Raw genomic sequence first — 10,000 nt, 5'->3', positions numbered from 1 at the left:
ATATACTACATATTATCTACACACACACACACTATATATATATATATATATATATATATATATATATATATATATATATATATATATATATATATATATATATATATATATATATATATATATATATATATATATATATATATATATATATATATATATATATATATATATATATAAGAGAGAGAGAGAGAGAGAGTGAGAGAGAGAGAGAGAGAGAGATACGTAGTATTAATATGAAATAATCGTTACAGTTATCATATAAATGTCTAATAATTCCTGCCTAACCTTGGCATAAAACAAGTGTTGCAAATGGAATTTTACAGATCCTGAAACGCCACTGTTGAATTTATTCCTATTGATACAGACGCGAAGAAGAGTTATTCAAACATGAATTATTCACATAAGAAATTTATTAGAGAGAATGGAGATGTAAGCATTTATCCTTAAGCAGAATGAAATGCTGGGCTGAATTTGAATTCATTTTGAAGGTTTTCGTCCTTGCAGCTATGGAAGTTGACATGTTATATACATTTTTTCGGTATATTTTTCAAAATTCTTTCAAGTCCGAGTGACACTAAAATCAAGCGATGAAACTAGACTCTTTAACGTCTAGGTCACTCGCTCATGATATAATGTCTCATGACATACTGAACTCAACGTTAAAAATATGAAATGATATTAGGTAGTCAATAAGCTTTACTTAAGGAATAAGTAGCCCATCTGGCAAGTTTTATTACCTTTTTATTTGATAATTTGTTTTCACTGATTTCTCGATTTTATATTGTTCTGTAAATGTTGAGTACGTCATTGTCGTTCATGTTTGCTGTAGTATATGAATATCTAATTTTGAAAAGAACAACAATATGACTAAATTCTTCCGTAATTTCTTGAGAAACGGTATGAAGGTTCAAATTCACAACAGATTTGTTCTTTATGTCCCTAGATATAGATTTTAACATACATAGACAACGATCAGCTGTGGATAATAATAATAATAATAATAATAATAATAATAATAATAATAATAATAATAATAATAATAATACTGATTGGAATGGGGTCATTCGGCGGTATTTATTGTGTCCCGGGTGCTCTGTCTGGTGAGAGCTGAGTTTTTTCATTGGGTGAAAAGGGATTAAGTCCCTGAGTCAAGCCGTCTTCAGAGGTGGATGCTCGCACTGATCTTCGCGTGCGGAAGCTGGAGACTTGGGGGGCCACTATTGGGAAGGTCATTGCCGCTAGATTGGGCACCACCTGATTGGTCCGTTCGGTCGGCTCTGGGTGCTGGCGGGCGTTGCCCTATGCGCCACCGTCGGGAGGAGTGAAGTCTCTTGAGTGGTGTTGAGCCTGGGTCTCTCCTTCCCGATGTGTAAGGCTTCCAAGAGGCGGAGGCGACGGTGGTCTGCCGCCTGATCGATAATTTCAATATTAGGAATTATGTCCATTCGGGTTATCGTAGTATTGTGGGTGTTTTTTGCATGATTATGGATGGCGCCTTCCTGAGCGTGGCAGGATATCCTCTTGGAAAATCACATAGTTGTCATGCCAATGTAGGCGCCGGGGCATTCCCGGACAGGGCATTTGTATTGGTAGACAACGTTAGTTTTTTTGAGAGGGTCTTGCAACACGGGGGCTGGATTGTTTTTCATAATCAGGCCACTAGTCTTCTTACTCTTGTAGTAAATTATCAATTTCACTTTCGTTCGAAAGTCTTTGCTTTTGTATCTTATATAGTTACATAGTTCACTATGTTATTATGGATTTTTATCACACAAATAATAATAATATAATAATAATAATAATAATAATAATAATAATAATAATAATAATAACGTGGCGCCGTGGAGGAGTGGTTAAGCAACACTGGCTCTGGTCAGTCGTTGGATGGGTGACCGCTCTCCTCGGCGTTGATTCCTTGGGAAAGGATCTTTACCATAATTTCCTCAGTCTACTCAGCTGTAAATGAGTACCTATCCCTGATGGGGTAGGGTCCAGCTATGGTTAAATAGCAAAACTCAGCAATGATGGAAAGAAATGAAGGATTAAACGACAACGACGTAAATGGAACTCTGGGCAACAGAGGAGCTTCGTCCGGCAACCAGGTATTCACCCAATTGAAGGGGAAGACGGTCAGGTACTTGGAGGTCGTCATCCAGCAACTGATCACCACCAACGACAATAATATCCTAGAAACGGCCACACATAGTTAGAAGAGTGATGGACTCCTAAGGAGGCAGGATGCCAACCCGGAACCCCACACTATAAATACCACCCAGTCGAATTGGAGGACTGTGATAGAGCAAAAAAAAAAAAAAAAAAAAAAAAAAAAAAAAAAAAAAAAAAAAAAAATAAAAAAAAAAAAAAAAAAAAAAAAAACAAAAAAAAAAAAAAAAAAAAAAAAAAAAAAAAAAAAAAAAAATAATAATAATATAATAATAATAATAATAATAATAATAAAAATAATAATTTGAAGTAGGGATTCTTGGGTCTCTTGTATCTACTTAGCCATTTGTGATGCGCTTCGAATTGGTTATAATTATCTTTCTGGGAATTAAGGAAGTTTAAGCAATACGCAACAACAGAATGGGTTATTCTGAAGGAAACCGGCTTGGATTCCACGTCATTCAGTAAGTTCAACGTTCATATAAGCATTGCTTAATCTACGAAAAAAAAAAATGTTCAATAAACTCCTGTAATTTTCCGGAGCACGATGTTAAATGAGAAACCATCGGCCATCAAACTTAATGGTGAATGCTTACCTCGACAACACTAGATTAAATTTCTTGTGTGGTTTATGTGTAGTGGTATTACAACTCGTTTTCATCCTCACCGAGCGAAGATTAAACTTTCCAATTCTTATAAACGACCAGCAATATAACTGGCTATAATGTTATATACATCAGCATATAAGTGGATCTACTGTTAACAAATACAGCCACTTTTATTCATCCGGGAAAAGGTTTACCCGGATATCACTCATAATTCTTTAGGGTATAATAGTTAGGATAATGTCTCTACAAATTCACAGTTTGGTGGTATGTAACTTCAAGTATTTAATGTTTCGCGGACGCCAAAATTAAGTACTTAAAATGAACGTTCTTCGATTTGTTAAGCATTCACCCTGAGAGGAGAAAGACTTCAGAATAGAAATGACTAAGTGCATAAATTTACAGAAAATTAGAAAATTAAAGTAAATTTAAATTTAAAACAGATAAATATGGAAATGGATTAAACAAAAGGGGAATCCTAAACACAATCATAATGAATCAGACGCTTCAATTGACGACATACCGGGAGAGACGAGGTAAAGGGAAAGGGCAAATTGATTTCACCTTCATTCTCATGCAATTTGATTCTTTATCGAAACGTGTATCTAAAATTATCATCCCACAATATTCAAGGCCATAAACGCAAAATTCACATTTTCCTTTCATTGGCTTGAATTGAATATAGAATTTAAGCCAGAGGCCAAGCACCGGGACCTGTGAGGTCATTCAGCGCGGAAGCTGAATTTGACAGTAAAGGAAAATTTGAAAGGTGTAAAGCAAAGTATATCTTAGTTTAACCAGATCACTGAGCTGATTAGCAGCTCTCCTAGTGCTGGCCCGAAGGGTTAGATATTTATACGTGGCTAGGAACCAACTGGTTACTCAAAAATGGGACCTAGAGCTTATTGTGGGATCCGAATCACATTATATCAATAAATGACTTTCTAATCACCAGAAATAAATTCCTCTGATGCAGTGTTGGCAGAGCGGGGAAGCGAACTAGGACTACCAAATCGGTAGGCCATCACGTAATCCACTCGTCCAACAAGGAACTCTTGAAAAGTGTAACAGGAGGAAAACTTGCACTTAAACTAATAAATCAATTGTTAGCAGAGAGTGGAAAGTAAGATGGAAGAAAGAGAATATGAAAGGGAATATGAAAGGAGGAGTACAGTAAAAGAAACGAAAGGGGGTTGCGCGCTACAAATAACCTTCAATAATGGAAATGACGTCGAGTTCATTTTAAAGGAACGTTAAGGATCCAGTTATGGGACACAGAAATTCTCGAGTTTTTTTCCAGATTTGTCCGCGTAGAAGTATTCCTAAGTGATCACTCACAGCTTAATGCTCAGTTTTTCTCATAGGACGAGTGGGTTCCGTACTCGACTATCAATCTGGTAGTCTGAGTTCGCTTCCCACGGCCGCTCAGTGCGGAATCAGAGGAATTTATTGATGACTATTAGAAATTTATTTCTCAGTATAATGTGTTCGGATCCCACAATAATCTGTAGGTCCCGTTGCTAAGAAACCAATTGGTTCTAGCCACAAAAAAAAAAAAAAATCTAATCTTTCAGGCCAGCCCGGGGTGGAGAACTGTTAATTAGCCCAGAGGTTTGGTTAAACTAAGATATACTTAACTTAATGCTCACTTCAGCATGTTCCCCGAAAGCGAATTATGTATGAGTCAAACCCCATGACTCTTTAATGAAACATTGCTCCTGAGTTATGGACAAGAAGCTCCCGGCCTGTTGCACCATCCACTGGTCATTAGGGAACCATCACATCGTACACAGGTGGAGACTGAAATTCCCTTACATTTACAAAAGATCACATGAAGGTATATATATATATATATTATATTATAATATATATATATATATATATATATATATATATATATATATATATATATATATATATATATATATTTGTGTGTGAGTGTGTTTTTTTTAAAAGCTATATGTTTGTTATCTATATTCATTTTCCTGAAAATTCTGAAAACAAATTTAAGCTGGAAAATAATTTGAAAGTAGTTTTTGCAACAAAGTATAATGTAGAACCACCTTAAATACTAATCATTTTCTGAACACACCCAAAAATACGAAAAGCGGCTTATTACTTTTCATTCATGGAAAAAGCTAACTGATTTTAAATGAATGTTAAGAGAGAGAGAGAGACAGAGACAATGAGAGAGAGAGAGAGAGAGAGAGAGAGAGAGAGAGGAGAGAGAGAGAGAGAGAGAGGAAGGAAATCGAATGCTTTGCAAAGAATTACATTCGCGATCAGCAGACATTAAGAACTCCATTCTTACAACAAATAAGATTTACAGCTAGTTAAGTCAGAGATGTGAAGAATAGATATTACTTCATTATACGTGGATAATATTCAGTGTTGCCTTTCTGAATATTACTTCAAGGTAATTTACATCATGTTAAAAGTAAGAAGTTTTGTACATGTAATGCTACGTGTGTGTAGCAAAGGTCCTGCACGTGAGGGGAAACTACCCTATAACCTTGAAGCAATGTTGTGTTATAATTGTGTTGTTACAGTTGTGTTGTCTTATTTGTATTCCTGTTTTATCTATGCTGTGTTATAATTGCACTGTTGTAGGCTATCAGCCAAAGAGTGTAATGCTTTTGTGTCAATAACCAGTAAAGTATCTTCTTTCCTTTGTAATTAATCAATAACAAAACTGCTTTCATTTTAAGTGATTATGCGATATAGTTGCGATATAATGCCATATTATTTTTGCGAAGATGGGGGCAAGGAGGTGCCGCCCGTCCCTCTCCCAATTTTCTTTTACTTTCTGCAACATGAAAATAGTATTGACCTCCAAATCATACAAATTGAATCATATTAATAAATTCTGCTTAAACATAACTATACATGCCCCCCAACCAAAAATTGTGAAAAGGTTAAAAGGCATCAGTAGAATTACTGTAGAACATTTGTATTTGCAGCTGAAGCAGTCTCCTTTGCAAAGAGCATTTAATTAGCTCTCTACATGCCTTGGAAATCTCAGGAATTGTTGTCCGAGCCGATACCCATGACCCTGATACCTTTGTCCAAGCAAAGTCCTGCTGTGAAGGAACCGATAGCTGATCTTAAGTACGGCTGGTACGATTCCTGTCTGGTAAACTGCTCGTGGACATGCTGCAGAGGTGCATGTTTGGTTGGTGGCAATTTTTCCATGGTGCAATTCTTGTGGCAGAAAAGTTCCCTTCTTGCCTCATTGACTGAGGGCAAATGACTAGTTTTGTCATAGACGACAACAGTCAGTCTCTCCAGGTTTGAGAAATGGTCATCATCGAAAGTCAGGATTTGAAAGGGATTACAGGCAAGATACACAAATGTATTTGTGACCTCTTCGTTAGCCTTCCAAGCTTGCCAAACAGACTTCTTAGGCTGTGTCGCAACCAGAAAATGCGTGGAAAACAGGAAATGCTCGTGATTGTGGGATTCCAAGGCTTGTGCAGATGACACTGATGTGGTAAAACAAAACCGGTAGTTCTTGCCCCACCCATTCCGAAAACAACCTAGTCAGCCAATGGTTGTATGGTAATCAGCAACCAGATGTTCATCCAATGGTTGTACAGTAATCAGACCATGGAATTTATCAACAAGAATGCCTACTACATCTCTGTGAACAGTGCATACATGAATTGTCTTGTCTTTCTTCCTTGTTGAAGAGCATGAAGCACATGAACCACAACTCTGGTGTCTGCCTCCTCATGACTGCAGTTTTGCATGTAGATGCTAGCACCAATATTCACCACAGCCTACCCTGATGAGATATTTACAGTTTTAATTCGTTGCCAATTGAAGTCTGCAACCTTGGAAGTCATTAAGGCAAACAGCTCCCCTTTGTTAACTGGGTCACATAGGAAATCCATCCACTTGCCTGGCAACTTGGTCTCACCCGACACTTTTCTGCACACACCCTTGCCTCTCTTTTCCCTGGTTGACTCCTTCAAACTGTCTGGAGTGTATGTGTCCCAAACAACATCCAACCTCATTGCCTCTTGGAGTTATTTTTCTATGTGAGGGATGAATACCATGTCTACATACTCATGAAAGGTACAATGACGGCACCCTCGAGGTTGAAGGTGGCTCTGATTAGCTAGGGCGGCCCAGGGATGTCCAACCTTTTAATTTAATGGGCCGCATTGCAAACTTAATATTTAACTGAGCTGCAAAACCCCAGAATATCTGAATACATTTTAATGAATAATGACAATATAAAACAAAACCATGTGAATACACTTTATTACAACATTGTAAATATTGTAATGTTTTATAGTAGCTATACATAGGAAAAAAAACCCATTAAATTTAATTTAATTAACCAATATTAATTCAATGAGACTTTTGACTTTGTCTTCCAGCCATAATGTTTTCAATATCTGCATCGAAGGATGTATTCTTAATTCTAAGAATGTTTGCTAAATGTCTGTCAGTCAACCTATTTCTTTCTGCAGTTTTTTAATGTTTTTCATGCTGGAAAAAAACTGCTCGCAAGAGTATGTACTTCCCACATACATAATAATTTTCTGGATATTTTTAATTTTTAATTTGATTGAATTCATGGAGAGAATGCAATTTCTTATAAAATAAAGGAAGTGTGTGCTCTCTATGAAAAGTTTTTAAACCTTCCCGACTTTGCAGCTCAATCAGTTATTGAAATGAAAATGGATCATTAAATAATTTTAACTCAGTTTCAATCTTTTTAAAATCAGAAAAACCTAATTTTACGTTCATAACACACATGGTGTTGTCACGATAGTATTTGAATTGTGTGTCTCTATGTGGGCTACGAGGCAATCATGATTTAATGTTATGTCAATATAGTAAGAAATAATCTAAGAAATTCTCAAAATATCTATAATCTAAATGACCAATTTTAAAAATGTAAATGAAGTGCAAATAATCTAAATATAGATTTTAAATAATCTAAGTTCGCAGCCCTAGCTAAGCCTCATCACAGAACCAAGCAACTGACAATATTATAAATTTAGTATGGATGCTCAGTTGTAAATTTCATCTTAATCATATTGTTTTTTAAATTGTTTTTGTTTATTATTTTATTTATTAAATATAAAGTAATTTTAATTAAATTACATGAAGACTCTCCTAGGTCCACTACATGATAAATTTGCTAAAAACTTTTTTTTTTTTTAATGAGAGTCGATAGTGGGCCGCATCCAAACACTGAGTGGGCCACAATGTGGCCCGTGGGCCGCAGGTTGGACATCCCCACAGCTAGGCTGCTCAAGACATTTTAGCAGGTCAGACTTTGTCTTGGTCAAGTGAAGTTTGCCGAAGTCTGAAAGAGAAGGAGGGAAGGAGTGTACTTCATGTGCAAAAAACTCAGCCAAAATCACTATTGCTGTTCTGCATAGATATGTACAGCTGGCCAAAGAGTGCCACATTGTTCTGAAGCATTTTGATTTTCTTCCTTTGCTGTGATGTCACCCTGCGCTTAGGTTGCTTGAATAGTGCTAGGGAATTTATTTTGATTGGGTCATGAATAGTGGCTATATGCATCAGATACAATCCTTGACAGATTCCTTGTACTGTTTCTTGCCTGTATGCTCCAGTGTGTGTAAAGCTACAACCACTGATTAATTCTACAAAGTTTTGAATGTCGAGTGTTACAAGATCTTGGAAGTCATCTAAGAGAGGATTAGCCCAATTGTTTTATGGTATTGAAGTGGCGGAAAACCTGTGCTTGGAAGGTTGTCTGTCCTGAGAGACGCTGCTCATGTGCCTGATGTTTTTCAGGATCCCCAAATCATCATTTCAAGGTATTCTCCTTCAGACTGCTTAAGAAGCTGTGCCATCTCTGGACCGGTCATCCATCATCGAAAGACAACAGGGTTCTCAGCAAGCCCCCACAACACCTTCTGAGCCTTTCATTATCTTGTTCTCCTGCTCATGAGTCTGGTCAAATAGAATCACCAAGAATTTATTTGGAGCCTTGGAAAACACCAAGTGAGATCGTTTCTCGAACCCATCTTAGACAGGGTTGGGCACGGACTTCATATCACTGATGTGGACAGGCATCCATCGTGCGTAGTTGGTATGGTCCAATGCAAAGAACAGCGGAGTGAGTTCCCAGAGACTACCTCCATATTTGAATTACTTAAATGTTCATGGTAATCAAAATTGGGTTCATGTTTTCAGTTGCATAACAATTAATCAATTAACACTTCTCAACCCTTTCGCAATGCTTATGCTCCCCTCAGGTAGAGGAATATAATTTTTTTTATTATGAATATCAAAAAGTGAAATTCAGCATTTATACCATAAACAAAAATCAAGAGGCTCCAACTCTAACATCAATTAGTAGTTCTTAAGGAATCATCTTTCCAAGTTCGGTGCTTTTATCTGTCTTGTAACGGTAATCTCAAAATCTGACATTAAGCAACCCGACTATTCTGGGTTCCGCTAATCCTAAGCTACTTTGAATCGGATATAAATATATATATATATATATATATATATATATATATATATATATATATATATATATATATAGATATATATATATATATATAGATATAGATATAGATATAGATATAGATATAGATATAGATATAGATATAGATATAGATATATGCAATGTGTCATAAAACTTATCTATGGACAAAATAACTTAAAACTGTCCAAATTTTAAGAACCAAAAACACATCCCAGTTTCGTTGCCTGGATGACAAAAACCTTCCAAGAAGTTTTTCATTCCCATAAATAGGCTACACGAGAGCAATGACCTCGATCCACCTTCGATTACATTACAGGCACATTCGCTAATTACCTCGGTATTACCGATAGAGGCAATCAATGGACGCATTAAGAACTGTTACGACAGGGGGTCATGCAAAGGACGTTCTTAATATTCGATTCATGGCGCTATTAAGCTGCTTGAGGGATTTTCTATTGTTGTTGGTTCTTTGTGTTGTTCTTTGTGCTGGGCATTTTCTTCTCGAAGAATGTGTGCTTTTGGTTACATCATTAACTTACATCTGGACTCATCATTATTTTTGTAACTTGACGATCATCTATTAATTAATAATTATGGCATATTCATATCTTTTAAATCATCGGCATCTTTTATACTTCTTTTTTTTTTCATATCATTTTGATGCTTAACTTGGCATAAATTTGCACAGCAGAAAAAGTATAACTACTAAAAACTGGAAACTCATCCATCTGTTACGTGATAATTTAAAATT

Source organism: Macrobrachium nipponense, chromosome 11 (assembly GCF_015104395.2).
Source record: "Macrobrachium nipponense isolate FS-2020 chromosome 11, ASM1510439v2, whole genome shotgun sequence".
Classification (NCBI taxonomy): Eukaryota; Metazoa; Arthropoda; class Malacostraca; order Decapoda; family Palaemonidae; genus Macrobrachium; species Macrobrachium nipponense.
The sequence above is the reverse complement of the archived record's forward strand: the minus strand, read 5'-3'. Positions refer to the sequence as shown.